The following is a 15,944-nucleotide window of genomic DNA, read 5'->3' as shown; positions in this document are numbered from 1 at the left end:
ATAGGCTCCAGTTTCATCCACCTCATTAGAACTGATTCAAATGTATACTTTTTAATGGCTGAGTGATACTCCATTCTGAATATGTACCACAGCTTTCTTATCCATTCGTCTGCTGATAGACATCTAGGTTGCTTCCATGTCCTGGCTATTATAAACAGTGCTGCGATGAACATTGGGGTACACGTGTCTCTTTCAATTCTGGTTTCCTCAGTGTGTATGCCCAACAGTGGGATTGCTGGGTCATATGGCAGATCTATTTCCAATTTTTTAAGGAATCTCCACACTGTTCTCCATAGTGGACACCCTCTCCAGTATTTATTGTTTGTTGACTTTTGGATAGCAGCCATTCTGACTGGCGTGAAATGGTACCTCCTTGTGGTTTTGATTTGCATTTCTCTGATAATGAGTGATGTTGAGCATCTTTTCATGTGTTTGTTAGCCATCTGTATGTCTTCTTTGGAGAAATGTCTGTTTAGTTCTTTGGCCCATTTTTTGATTGGGTGGTTCATTTTTCTGAAATTGAGCTGCAGATGTTGCTTGTATATTTTTGAGATTAATTCTTTGTCAGTTGTTTCATTTGCTATTATTTTCTCCCATTCTGAAGGCTGTCTTCTCACCTTGCTTATAGTTTCCTTTGTTGTGCAGAAGCTTTTAATTTTAATTAGGTCCCACTTGTTTATTTTTGCTTTTATTTTCAATATTCTGGAAGGTGGTTCATAGAGGATCCTGCTGTGATTTATGTCAGAGAGTGTTTTGCCTATATTCTCTAGTTTTATACTTTTTGGTCTTACGTTTAGTTCTTTAATCCATTTTGAGTTTATTTTTGTGTATGGTGTTAGAAAGTGTTCTAGTTTCATTCTTTTACAAGTGGTTAACCAGTTTTCCCAGCACCACTTGTTAAAGAGATCGTCTTTTCTCTACTGTATATTCCTGCCTCCTTTGTCAAAGATAAGGTGTCCATAGGTACATGGATTTATCTCTGGGCTTTCTATTTTGTTCCATTGATCTATATTTCTGTCTTTGTGCCAGTGCAATACTGTCTTGATGACTCTGGTTTTGTAGTAGAGCCTGAAGTCAGGCAGTTTGATTCCTCCAGTTCCATTCTTCTTTCTCAAGATCGCTTTGGCTATTTGAGATTTTTTGTATTTCCATACAAATTGTGAAATCATTTGTTCTAGCTCTGTGAAAAATAACACTGTTAGCTTCATAGGGATTGCATTGAATCTATAGATTGCTTTGGGTAGTATACTCATTTTCATTATATTGATTCTTCCAATCCATGAACATGGTATATTTCTCCATCTATTAGTGTCCTCTTTGATTTCTTTCACCAGTGTTTTATAGTTTGCTATATATAGGTCTTATGTTTCTTTGGGTAGATATATTCCTAGTATTTTATTCTTTTCGTTGCAATGGTGAATGGAATTGTTTCCTTAATTTCTCTTTCTATTTTCTCATTACTAGTGTATAGGAATTCAAGGGATTTCAGTGTGTTGATTTTATATCCTGCAACTTTACTGTATTCATTGATTAGCTCTAGTAATTTTCTGGTGGAGTCTTTAGGGTTTTCTATGTAGAGGATCATGTCATCTGCAAACAGTGAGAGTTTTACTTCTTCTTTTCCAATTTGGATTCCTTTTATTTCTTTTTCTGCTCTGATTGCTGTGGCCAAAGTTTCCAAAACTATGTTGAATAGTAGTGGTGAAAGTGGGCACCCGTGTCTTGTTCCTGACTTTAGGGGAAATGCTTTCAATTTTTCACCATTGAGGATAATGTTTGCTGTGGGTTTGTGATATATAGCTTTTATTATATTGAAGTATGTTCCTTCTATTCCTGCTTTCTAGAGAGTTTTTATCATAAATGGATGTTGAATTTTGTCAAAGGCTTTCTCTGCATCTATTGAGATAATCATATGGCTTTTATTTTTCAATTCGTTAATGTGGTGTATTACACTGATTGATTTGCAGATACTGAAGAATTTTGCATCCCTGGAATAAAGCCCACTTAGTCATGGTGTATGATCTTTTTAATGTGTTGTTGGATTCAGATTGCTATAATTTTGTTAAGGATTTTTGCATCTATGTTCATCAGTGATATTGGCCTGTAGTTTTCTTTTTTTGTGGCATCTTTGTCAGGTTTTGGTATTAGGGTGATGATGGCCTCATAGAATGAGTTTGGAAGTTTACCTTCCTCTGCAATTTTCTGGAAGAGTTTGAGTAGGATAGGTGTTAGCTCTTCTCTAAATTTTTGGTAAAATTCAGCTGTGAAGCCATCTGGACCTGGGCTTTTGTCTGCTGGAAGATTTCTGACCACGGTTTCAATTTCCATGCTTGTGATGGGTCTGTTAAGATTTTCTATTTCTTCCAGTTTTGGAAAGTTGTACTTTTCTGAGAATTTGTCCATTTCTTCCAAGTTGTCCATTTTATTGGCATATAATTGCTGATAGTAGTCTCTTATGATCCTTTGTATTTCTGTGTTATCTGTTGTGATCTCTCCATATCCACTTCTAGTTTTATTGATTTGATTTTTCTCCCTTTGTTTCTTGATGAGTCTGGCTAATGGTTTGTCAATTTTATTTATCCTCTCAAATCACCAGTTTTTGGCTTTGTTGATTTTTGCTATGGTCTCTTATGTTTCTTTTGCATTTATTTCGGCCCTATATTTTAAGATTTCTTTCCTTCTACTAACGCTGGGGTTCTTCATTTCTTCCTTTTCTAGTTGCTTTAGGTGTTCAGTTCAGTTCAGTTCAGTCGCTCAGTCATGTCCGACTCTTTGCGACCCCATGAATCCCAGCACGCCAGGCCTCCCTGTCCATCACCAACTCCCGGAGTTCACTCAGACTCACGTCCATCGAGTCAGTGATGCCATCCAGCCATCTCATCCTCTGTCGTCCCCTTCTCCTCCTGCCCCCAATCCCTCCCAGCATCAGAGTCTTTTCCAATGAGTCAACACTTTGCATGAGGTGGCCAAAGTACTGGAGTTTCAGCTTTAGCATCATTCCTTCCAAAGAAATCCCAGGGCTGATCTCCTTCAGAATGGACTGGTTGGATCTCCTTGCAGTCCAAGGGACTCTCAAGCGTCTTCTCCAACACCACACTTCAAAAGCATCAATTCTTTGGCACTCAGCTTTGTTCACAGTCCAACTCTCACATCCATACATGACCACTGGAAAAACCATAGCTTTGACTAGATGGAACTTTGTTGGCAAAGTAATGTCTCTGCTTTTGAATATGCTATCTAGGTTGGCCATAACTTTCCTTCCAAGGAGTAAGCGTCTTTTAATTTCATGGCTGCAGTCACCATCTGCAGTGATTTTGGAGCCCAGAAAAATAAAGCCTGACACTGTTTCCACTGTTTCCCCATCTATTTCCCATGAAGTGATGGGACCAGATGCCATGATCTTCATTTTCTGAATGTTGAGCTTTAAGCCAACTTGTTCACTCTCCACTTTCACTTTCATCAAGAGGCTTTTTAGCTCCTCTTCACTTTCTGCCATAAGGGTGGTGTCATCTGCATATCTGAGGTTATTGATATTTCTCCCGGCAATCTTGATTTCAGCTTGTGCTTCTTCCAGCTCAGCGTTTCTCATGATGTACTCTGCATAGAAGTTAGATAAGCAGGGTGACAATATGCAGCCTTGACGTACTCCTTTTCCTATTTGGAACCAGTCTGTTGTTCCATGTCCAGTTCTAACTGTTGCTTCCTGACCTGCATACAAATTTCTCAAGAGGCAGGTCAGGTGGTCTGGTATTCCCATCTCTTTCAGAATTTTCCACTGTTTATCGTGATCCACACACCACACATCTTTAAGTGTAGAGTTAGGTTATTTATTTGACTTTTTTTCTTGTTTCTTGAAGTATGCCTGTTGCTATGAACCTTCCCCTTAGCACTGCTTTTACAGTGTCCCACAGGTTTTGGGTTGTTGTGTTTTCATTTTCATTCGTTTCTGTGCAAATTTTGATTTCTTTTTTGATTTATTCTGTTATTTGTTGGTTATTCAGCAGCTTGTTGTTCAGCCTCAGTATGTTGGAATTTTTAATAGCTTTTCTCCTGTAATTGAGCTCTAATCTTACTGCAATGTTGTCATAAAAGAGGCTTGGAATGATTTCCATGTTTTTGAATTTACCAAGGCTAGATTTATGGCTCAGGATGTGATCTATCCTGGAGAAGGTTCCGTGTGCACTTCAGAAAAAGGTGAAATTCATTGTTTTGGGGTGAAATGTCTTATAGATATCAGTTAGGTCTAACTGGTCTATTGTATCATTTAAAGTTTGTGTTTCCTTGTTAATTTTCTGTTTAGTTGATCTATCCATAAGTGTGAGTGGGGTATTAAAGTCTCCCACTATTATTGTGTTATTGTTAATTTCCCCTTTCATACTTGTTAGCATTTGTCTTACATATTGCAGTGCTCCTATGTTGGGTGCATATATATTTATAATTGTTATATCTTCTTCTTGGATTGATCTTTGATCATTATTTAGTGTCCTTCTTTGTCCCTTTTCACAGCCTTTATTTTAAAGTCTATTTTATCTGATATGAGTATTGCTACTCCTGCTTTCTTTTGGTTTCTACTTGCATGGAATATCTTTTTCCAGCCCTTCACTTTCAGTCTGTATGTGTCCCCTGTTTTGAGGTGGGTCTCTTGTAGACAACATATATAAGGGTCTTGTTTTTGTATCCATTCAGCCAGTCTTTGTCTTTTGGTTGGGACATTCAACCCATTTACGTTTAAGGTAATTATTGCTAAGTATGATCCTGTTGCCATTTACTTTATTGTTTTGGGTTCGAGTTTATACACCCTTTTTGTGTTTCCTGTCTAGAGAAGATCCTTTAGCATTTGTTGGAAAGCTGGTTTGGTGGTGCTGAATTCTCTCAGCTTTTGCTTGTCTGTAAAGCTTTTGATTTCTCCTTCATATTTGAATTAGGTCCTTGCTGGGTAGAGTAATCTGGGCTGTAGTTTATTTTCTTTCATCACTTTAAGTATTTCCTGCCATCCCCTCCTGTCCTGAAGAGTTTCTATTGAAAGATCACCTGTTATCCTTATGGGAATTCCCTTGTATGTTATTTGTTGTTTTTCCCTTACTCTTTTAATATTTGTTCTTTGTGTTTGATCTTTGTTATTTTGATTAATATGTGTCTTGGGGTGTTTCGCCTTGGGTTTATACTGTTTGGGACTCTGTGGGTTTCTTGGACTTGGGTGATTATTTCCTTCCCCATTTTAGGGAAGTTTTCAACTATTATCTCCTCAAGTATTTTCTCGTGGTCTTTCTTTTTGTCTTCTTCTTCTCAGACTCCTATGATTCGAAAGTTGGGGCATTTAAGATTGTCCTAGAGGTCTCTGAGATTGTCCTCATTTCTTTTAATTTGTTTTTCTTTTTTCCTCTCTGATTCATTTATTTCTACCATTCTATCTAGTATTTCACTAATCCTATCTTCTGCCTCCATTATTCTACTGTTGGTTCCATCCAGAGTGTTTTTAATCTCATTTATTGCATTATTCATTATATATTGACTCTTTTTAATTCATTCTAGGTCCTTGTTAAACCTTTCTTGCATCTTCTCAATCCTTGTCTCTAGGCTATTTATCTGTGATTCCATTTTTATTTCAAGATTTTGGATCATTTTCACTATCATTATTTGGAATTCTTTATCAGGTAGATTCCCTATCTCTTCCTCTTTTGTTTGGTTTGGTGAGCATTTATCCTGTTCCTTTACCTGCTGGGTATTCCTCTCTTTCTTCATCTTGTTTATATTACTGCATTTGTGGTGGCCTTTCTGTATTCTGGCAGTTGGTGGAATTCTCTTTATTGTGGAGTTTCCTCACTGTGGGTGGGTTTGTATGGGTGGCTTGTCAAGGTTTCCTGGTTAGGGAAGCTTGTGTCGGTGTTCTGGTGGGTGGAGCTGGATTTCTTCTCTCTGGAGTGCAATGAAGTGTCCAGTAATGAGTTATGAGATGTCAATGGGTTTGGAGTGACTTTGCGCAGCCTGTATATTGAAGCTCAGGGCTGTGTTCCTGTGTTGCTGGAGAATTTGCATGGTATGTCTTACTCTGGAACTTGTTGGCCCTTGGGTGGTGCTTGGTTTTAGTGTAGGTATGGAGGCATTTGATGAGCTCCTGTTGATTAATGTTCCCTAGAGTCAGGAGTTCTCTGGTGTTCTCAGGATTTAGACTTAAGCCTCCTGCTTCTGGTTTTCAGTCTTATTTTTACAGTAGCCTCAAGACTTCTCCATCTATACAGCACCATTGATAAAACATCTAGGTTAAAGATGAAAAGTTTCTCCACCATGAGGGACACTCAGAGAGGTTCACAGAGTTACATGGGGAAGAGAAGAGGGAGGAGGGAGTTAGAGGTGACCTGAATGAGATGAGGTGGTATCAAAAGAGGAGAGAGCAAGCTAGCCAGTAATCACTTCCTTATGTGCACTCCACAGTCTGGACCACTCAGAGATGTTCATGGAGTTATACAGTGAAGAGAAGAGAAAGGACAGAGACAGAGGTGGCCAGGAGGAAAAAGGGGCAAATCAAAATGAGAGAGACAGATCCAGCCAGTAATCAGTTCCCTAAGCTTTCTCCACCATATGGAACACACAAAGAGATTCACAGAGTTGGGTAGAGAAGAGAAGGGGGAGGGAGCAGATAGAGGCGACCTGGTGGACAAAAAGGAGAGTACAAAGGGAGAGAGAGCAGTCAAGCCAGTAATCTCACTCCCAAGTAAAAATGGGTACTGAAGATTGGGTTCTTAGAGGTACAAAATTGATAACAAATACCAAAAAGCAAAAATTAAAACTTAGAGTAGAGTTTGGATTTTCAAAAATACAATATTAAAAAAAAAGTCAGAAAAATTATTTTATATATATATATATATATATATATGAAGTTTGCTTTAAAAACCAGGGTCTCTCTTTTTTTTTGCAAAGTAATAGTAGGTTAATAAATGAAAATTAAAGGAGTAATAGAGGACTTAAAACTCTTTTAAAAATTAAAAATAAATAAAGAATGATAGTAAAAATATATCTAGGACCTTCTCTGGTGCTTTTGTGGGCATTGTGGGGTCAGTTCATTTTTGAATAATTCCTTGATCCGGCTTATATTTCTCAAGATCTATAGGCCCCTTCCTATGTAGTCAGTACTAACCACAGGGTTTTAATCTATTGCACCTGTCACTTCCAAGGAGGTTCCCTCCGTTTTAGCTTCTTCTGTTTGCTGGTCTCTTCAGTATCTAATTTCTGCCCTGACACAAGGGGCGGTGGTGGACACTTTTTAAGCTCACTTGTTCAGTCGTGCTGTGAGGAGGGAGGGACACTACAAACAAATAACACTGGCGTGTGTTTGCAGTGTCTTGGCCACACTGGGTTTGCCCCCACTAATGGTATGTGTGCTTTCCCTGTCAACACTGCTTAGGCTCTAGGTTGCTCTGCCAGGAACTGTCTGAGGCCAGCCCTGGGTTGTATGCACTTCCCAGGTCTAAGCCTCTCAGGTTCAGGTACTTGGGTAGTCCTCAAAGGTACAGACTTGGTTGGGCCTGCGTTTTGTGCCCTTCCCTGATCCGAGCATCTCAGGTGACCAAGTGTTTGACGAGCATGGTTGCTGTGACTTATCGCCTCCCTCATCCCTGCTGCTCGGTTTTCTGGGTGTACAACCAGCTCACCTTCCCATGTGGATGTTGACCATCCAGAATCCCAGGAAGTCTTAGTTAGCAATGAAGCCTGCTTGCAGTTTGGTAGATAATGCCTCTCTGGGGCCACGATTGCCCCTTTGCAGCTCTGGCTGCCTGTCACTGGAGGGTTATGGTCTGCAGTCGGCTAGCTCTGCTCAGTCCTTTGTTCTGTGAGCAGGCCTGGTGGTGTCTTAGGTTAGGGCTTTTCGCGTAACTCTAGTCAGTCCTTTGTTCTGTGAGCGGGCCTGGCGGTGTTTTAGGTTAGGGCTTTTCGCTTGGTAGCTATCCCACAGTCTGCTTTGCTATCCCAAGTTAGTTCCCTCAGATTGCCCTCGGGGCATTCAGGCCCGGTCCTTACTCTAAGTAATGTAGCCTGCGCCTCCCTGCCCAGCCCCTGCTTACTAGTGGCAGATGCAGGCATTTGTGCTGCTTCTCTGCTGGGGGAGTTACCATTGGGCACATAATCTGTGGTTTTAGTTATTTATTTATTTTTCCTCCTGGTTATGTTGCCCTCTGTGGTTCCAAGGCTCACCACAGACTCGGCAGTGAGAGTGTTTCCTGGTGTTTGGAAACTTCTCTCTTTTTTAAGACTCCCTTCCCAGGACGAGCGCCGTCCCTACCTCTTTCGTCTCTCCTTTTGACTTTTATATTTTTTCCTACCTCCTTTCGAAGACAATGGGCTGCTTTTCTGGGTGCATGATGTCCTCTGCCGGCATTCAGACGTTGTTTTGTGGAATTTACTCAGCGTTCAAATGTTCTTTTGATGAATTTGTGGGGGAGAATGTGGTCTCCCCGTCCTATTCCTCCGCCATCTTAGGACCACCCTCTGATAGACATCTTAAAGATTATCCTAAAATTTACAAAGAAAAATAATTTATAAAATATATTGTGCTACTCTGCATTTTAAGTGAATATATTTTCCTTAGCTCTCTAAAGAGTTCATGAATACTTTCCCTGACTCATGGAACAGATATAACTTGACAGTGAACTGTGCAACATACTGTACATTTTGGAAGAATTGTCATGAAATCAAGTGCACAGAGTGCCACAGCTCCAACAGTTGTGGAATTCCATCACTGAACTTATGTCCCATTAATATCCCAATAACTGCTTGGAGAGTCAACAGGCACAAAAATGTGATTACATCAATGAAACTGAAAAACTTGTTTCACTAATTGTTTCCTTAAATAGATTTTCATTTAAGCTCTCCAGTCAAAATTATCACAATAGTCTTTATGTTTGTGCTTGACTGCAGAAGTAGGTGCTGGGAATTAATTTTATTCTTAGAGATTATTTTCCAAGACCATAGATTAGCAAAGAGATGCTTTTTTTTTTTAATGTTTGGATTAAGTGTTTCCTCAGCCAATCTTTTTATTTCCCCTGATCTCTCAGAAGGTTGTTACTCTAACTGCATGAATGGCTATTTTATGAAAGATTGACAAAGTCAGCATGTAACAAAATGTCTTCTGTAAGATCTTGAATTAGCTGAATGAGTACAAGGCAATGTTGACATAATAGAATTATCTTGTCATTATCTCTGCTCCTCTGTATTTGGAATAGTGCATTGAGTAAAACTAGCATAAGTCCTTTCAGAAATAAAAAATAAACTTACTACTTCATATAAATGGATATATGCTGTCTTCTTCAAGGCACGTTCACCAGCTCATATTTCACCTATAGTTGCTCATTAGCAAAAATATTAAATGATGCTTTGGAAGAATGTACAAAGAAGTATTTGGTGAGGGGCAAAAAAGTTAAAAGATTTATAGAAATAATGGTAGAAGAAAGGATGGATGGCTGGTAGAGAGAACTTACAATTTGGACATTGACAGATAGATATACCTATGAAACATGTCATTTGCATTCTGTTGTGTTTACTGGATAAAACTGATTACAAAAAGAAAATCATTAATAAGAACAGTAAGCACCCTAAAGGCCATGGACAAAGATGTCGAGGTAGAAGAAAACTTTCCTCTACCTTTCAAAGATCTTCTGGCTGTCTAGGAATTAAACTGACATTATACAGATTAACAGGAAAAATCAAATCTAATTTTATACATATGGTAACCCCACATACATAAGAAGGTCAGAGACTCCACATATAAGACAGACTCAGAGATAGAATGGAAAAATTAGATATACATACTACCCTGTGGTAAGGAAGGAGGAATTTGGGGGCCTCAAGGACAGAAGGATCATTCTCAGAACAGATGTTGGGTACTTAGATGTTTGCCATGCCATACAGATTGAGCCATTTAGATAAAGTGTGTCACCAGAAATTATTTTCTGGGAAAAAAAATCCCCCATTTAAATTATTCTAGGTTGGTAAGCAGTAGTCTCTCATAAGCCTGCATGGTCTCAACTGCCTTTTGCTCAGAAAAATTCACATGGCACAGTAGTACATCTTGAGGAGGGCTGTTCTGAAGCACTACAAACACATGAATACTGAAGTCATCCAAGACGATGTCTAAACATCCAAGACTGAGAAATTCACTACAACCTTCAATAGGTAATAGTGTGGGGGCATACCTGGGATAATGATTTGGTAGTATACACTATTTCAAAGCTAAGGAAGAATATGCACAAAATGTTAAATACACTTGAAGAATTTTGAATTTTATAATGAAGAATGTTGCCTCAGACATCTTCCTACATATAGTTTGGTACAATTTTTATTTTGGTACCTCTTCCCCACACTAATTTTCAACTCTATCATAGTTGTGTATCACTTCAATCACACATTTATATAAAGAAATCTCTAGAGCCAGAGTGTAGAGAACCCATTTTAATGGCAGATAGTAAGATCTTAATCTTTAGAAAACGCTATTGATTTTTTTTTTTGTTATGTCAGTTTCCAGGCCAGTCTCAAAGTGGTTATTTCTAAGGACATTAAAGAGCTCTGCCAGAAAAAGCACAGCAGTGTGAGAAATAGGAAGAGACAAAGGAAGTGACAATGATTGTTTAAAAAATCCACAGGCCCCTTTGATAGAACAAATTCAATATAAGAAGCAGAATGATAGCATCTCCCTCACCTCTTATTTATAACAAGTCCCTTGATAGATAGCAGAAACCTTTAATATGTCAGCCCATGGCAAAGAAAACATTCTCAAATCTATTATTTTGCAACAAAAAAATAGTCCAGCTTTAGTCAAAGGGAAACTATGAAAGAACTGTCCCCTGACAATAGTCCTCTTTAGAGAGCAAAAACTAAAAGTGACTGGGAGAGACACTGTATGTGTGTGTGTCCACACGCACACTCATGCAGGTGTCTGTGCATTCACAGGCTCTGATGAGAATGACTTGATAAGGCACAGGAAGAAAGAAGGTTTAAAAAATTGTTTGGTTATAAAAGAACAGTTAAGTGAAAAAAAATTGCTCATGACCTAGTGGTAATATTTTTAGGATAATATGTCACAGAAAGAGACTAAATTAAACAAAAAATGGTGTAAAAAAGCAAGAAACAAGAGAGGCTGAAATTGGTTAATAAAATGACCCCGTCCTTTAACAGGTAGCTCTCTGGTTGATTGAAAATTTATATACTCGGCTTTCGCTACCTCTACCTAAAATGCTATACTTTGAAAAGAACTGTACAGATAAGGATTTCCATGTTGCTAGTGAGGACAAGTCTGTTAGCATCTTTATTTCATGTGCCTCTTTCAGATAAGTTTTTCATTGTTAACCAATAGGTAAATTCAGTGTTTCACATTTTGACTATGATTATAAAAGTGTAGGAAAGAATGATTTGGAGAGGGCCAAGTACATGATAATGTCCTGAAAACAATAAGACAGTACTAAGATTGCAGGAAAAAATGCAGGACACCCAGTTATATTTGAATTTCAGATAAACAATAAGTACCATTGCACATAACATACTAATGCTAAAATATTATTATCTGAAATTCAGATTTAACTGGGTCTTCTGTATTTATTTGCTAAATCTGGCACCCTAGGCATAGGATGAGGTAAATAAGAGAACTGAATTAATTAGAAATATGAGAGGGGAGCATTGATTTTTAGCCTGGAATGACCCCATGGTATGTGCTGACTCATTTCTATCCACATAAAGATCAGTTACAGTGAACAGAGACTCATATTTAATAGTATAATTTTACACTTATTCATGCAATTACATGATACATTTACTCTGGCAATGATACAGTTCATACAATCATATGGTACATTAATCATACAGTATTCATGGCCTTAATGGCTATTTTTATCAAAAATTAATTCCATAATAAAGTTTAGTTTTGAGAGCCAAGATACTATGCCAGACCAAATGGAAGTTGGCAGCCTCTAATTACATCATGGAGTTTGAATGGTATTAAAGAAATTTTTTTTTATCAGTATCTGTCCTCTTTGCTAAATTTGACATTATTAATTACCTCCAGTACTTTACTGAAATACCTTGTCTCTCCAGCCAAGCTTGCTCTATTCCTAGGCAGATTTAATTGGGTAGTATATTCCTAAGATTGTCAGATATACAACTTATAAAATAATTCTTCTACTTTCCTTTCAGCCTTCACATTTCCTAATTTAACACTCATTTTAATAAAAAAAATCTTACATAGCTTTCTTCCTCAAGTGTTGATGCTGGAAGTACATCCAGGTTTTAATTCTCTACTTTGCATTCATACTGTTGAATTTCCTTGAATTTTCCTATTGTATTCCTTGAACTTTCAATTATACAGTAAAATTCTTACCTCATTAGGCATTTTTCTTGATTATCTCAAACAAATAAAAGCTGTCACTACCCTTACTGTGGAGGAATATGTAATGAGATGTTTGACTCATTTTATATGAGTAAAAAGTATATTAGACTATTTAAGTATAATTGGCTGTCTATAGGAACTTGAATAGAATCCCAGGGACGGGGGAGCCTGGTGGGCTGCCATCTATGGGGTTGCACAGAGTCGGACACGACTGAAGTGACTTAGCAGAAGCAGCAGCAGCAGGAACTTGAATTACCTTAGCTACTTTCTCTCATAACAATACATGGCTGAAGTAATTATGTTCTTGGTTTAGTGCCAGAGGGTCAGATTTATTGGAAGATCCCCTATACCAAACCACTCCAGTCCCACTGGCTTACTAAAAATGCCCCCCTTGGTAAACAGTAGCAAACTATTATTGAACACCCATCCAGCTTCTGTCCTCAACTATGGAAAAATCACAAATTAGGACCAAGGAGAAAGCATGAAAAAGGCAAATTCAGGATACTTGATTTCTAGTTAGATCATTCTATAAATATAAACTGCATCTGTGTGCATGTTCAGTCATGTTTGAAACTTTGTGATCCTATGGGCTGTAGTCTGCCAGGTTCCTCTGTCCATGGGATTTCACAGGCAAGAGTGCTGGAGTGGGTTGCCATTTTCTCCTCCAGGGGATCTTCCCAACATAGGGACTGAACCCACATTTCCTGTGTCTCCTGCATTGCAGGCACAGTCTTTACCATAAACCAACTAGAAGTCCATACATCTAGACTGTATTGTTGTGGTAACTGATACATACTCACATATAGATGGAAAGTGCTAAGTCATCAGCTCATATTTCATGTGTGCTCTGTCATGTCTGACTCTTTGCCACCCCATGGACTGTAGCCCGCAGGTTCTTCTATCCATGGATTTTTTTAATTTATTTATTTTTTATTGAAGGATAATTACTTTATAGAATTTTGTTGTTTTCTGTCAAACCTCAACATGAATCAAGTAGGCTAATGAATGCAGCACTTCTCAAAATGTAATGTGCTTAAGAATCACCTAGAGATCTTGTAAAATGTCAGAAAGCACTATAGTGGCCTAAGACAAAACCTGGAGACTCAGAATTGCTAACAATTTACTGAGTGGTGTGGTTGGTCCAAAGACCACACTTGGAATAACAAGGATCTAGAGCCACTGCTGTTCAACGGAAATACAATGCAAGCCCATGTGTCACTTAAAATTTTATAGTAGTCACGTACAAAAGTAAAAAAGTAACAGTTGCGATTAATTTTATTAATATGTTTAACCCAATATGTCCAAAATGTTATTTAAATTTTTAATGTATATAAAATATTAATAAGCTATTTAACTTCCTTTTACCTTTACACTAAAGTCTTCAAAATCCAGTGTGTATTTTACCTTTACAGTACATCTCAGTTTTGACTAGTTATATTGCAAATGTTCAATACCACAAGTTGTTGTGCTCAGTCGCTTCAGATGTGTCCAAATCTTTGTGAACCTGTGGACTGTAGCCTGCCAGGCTGGAAGGCAAGAACACTGGGATGGGTTGCCATGTCCTCCTCCAGGGGATTTTATTGACCCAGGAATCAAACCCATGTCTCCTGTGTCTCCTGCACTGCAGACGGATTCTTTACCCACTAAGCCACCTGGAAAGCCCACATGTTGTTGAAGTAAAGTGAAGTGAAGTCGCTCAGTCGTGTCCGACTCTTTGTGACCCCATGGACTGTAGCCTACCAGGCTCCTCAGCCCATGGGATTCTCCAGGCAAGAGTACTGGAGTGGGTTGCCATTTCCTTCTCCAGGGGATCTTCCCGACCCAGGGATCGAACCTGGGCCTCCCACATCATAGGCAAACGCTTTACCGTCTGAGCTACCAGGGAACCCTACTATATTGGATAGCACAGATCTAATGCTCAAAATTCTCCAAGCCAGGCTTCAGCAATATGTGAACTGTGAACTTCCTGATGTTCAAGCTGGTTTAAGAAAAGGCAGAGGAACCAGAGATCAAATTGGCAACATCCACTGGATCATGGAAAAAGCAAGAGAGTTCCAGAAAACCATCTATTTCTGCTTTATTGACTATGCCAAAGCCTTTGACTGTGTGGATCACAATAAACTGTGGAAAATTCTGAAAGAGATGGGAATACCAAACCACCTGATCTGCCTCTTGAGAAATTTGTATGCAGGTCAGGAAGCAACAGTTAGAACTGGACATGGAACAACAGACTGGTTCCAAATAGGAAAAGACGTATGTCAAGGCTGTATATTGTCACCCTGTTTATTTAACTTATATGCAGAGTACATCATGAGAAACGTTGGACTGGAAGAAACACAAGCTGGAATCAAGATTGCCGGGAGAAATATCAATAACCTCAGATATGCAGATGACACCACCTTTATGGCAGAAAGTGAAGAGGAACTAAAAAGCCTCTTGATGAAAGTGAAAGTGGAGAGTGAACAAGTTGGCTTAAAGCTCAACATTCAGAAAATGAAGATCATGGCATCTGGTCCCATCACTTCATGGGAAATAGATGGGGAAACAGTGTCAGACTATTTTTTTGGGCTCCAAAATTACTGCAGATGGTGACTGCAGCCATGAAATTGAAAGATGCTTACTCATTGGAAGGAAAGTTATGACCAACCTAGATAGCATATTCAAAAGCAGAGACATTACTTTGCCAACAAATGTTCATCTAGTCAAGGCTATGGTTTTTCCCGTGGTCATGTATGGATGTGAGAGTTGGACTGTGAAGAAGGCTGAGCGCCCAAGAATTGATGCTTTTGAACTGTGGTGTTGGAGAAGACTCTTGTGAGTCCCTTGGACTGCAAGGAGATCCAATCAGTCCATTCTGAAGGAGATCAGCCCTGGGTGTTCTTTGGAAGGAATGATGCTAAAGCTGAAACTCCAGTACTTTGGCCACCTCATGCGAAGAGTTGAATCGTTGGAAAAGACTCTGATGCTGGGAGGGATTGGGGGCAGGAGGAGAAGGGGATGACAGAGGATGAGATGGCTGGATGGCATCACTGACTCGATGGACGTGAGTCTGGGAGGCCTGGCGTGCTGCAATTCATGGGGTCGCAAAGAGTCAGACACAACTGAGTGACTGAACTGAACTGAACTGAAACCATTTAAAATAGGTGGCAATGTGCTGTCTTCTTCATCAATAAGAGAGGCTTTGCATTTCCTAAAATTTTGTTACATTGATGGAAAGAAATTCATTCTTATGTACCGATTGAAACCACAATCACTTTATACCTTATTTTAAGATTTCCATGTTTTTGTTTTGTTTTGTTTTCGATTTTCCATGGAACTAGAAAACAAATGTTTCTTAGGTTGGTCCAAAAGTGATTGCAGTTTTGGACTGTGAATTTAAAATCATTATAACTAGGCTCAAACGCATCTTTATTAATCAAAATAGGAACCATTACAATAAACACATTTTTGTCAATGAGAAATAAATTGGTTTATTCCTGTAGCATAAAAGTCTGTGCTTCGACACTTGATGAATACTTGGAAAGCATTTTCTGCATCCTGCTGGTTGTGGAAACGTTTTCTCTGCAAAAGGTTG

The 15,944-nt window shown here is 38.7% G+C and overlaps 1 long non-coding RNA gene across 1 annotated transcript in view; it reads right to left on the bottom strand.

Annotated features, from left to right (window-relative positions):
* The window catches only part of LOC129639230 (uncharacterized), a 116,871-nt gene that overhangs the window by 24,829 nt on the left and 76,098 nt on the right, over window positions 1–15,944 (bottom strand). Inside the window, exon 2 of the long non-coding RNA XR_008708280.1 lies at window positions 8,319–8,508. This is a non-coding gene — a long non-coding RNA (uncharacterized LOC129639230). The remainder of the gene's footprint in view (window positions 1–8,318; window positions 8,509–15,944) is intronic.

Source organism: Bubalus kerabau, chromosome X, assembly GCF_029407905.1.
Source record: "Bubalus kerabau isolate K-KA32 ecotype Philippines breed swamp buffalo chromosome X, PCC_UOA_SB_1v2, whole genome shotgun sequence".
Classification (NCBI taxonomy): domain Eukaryota; kingdom Metazoa; phylum Chordata; class Mammalia; order Artiodactyla; family Bovidae; genus Bubalus; species Bubalus kerabau.
This window is presented reverse-complemented; position numbering and strand designations above follow the sequence as displayed.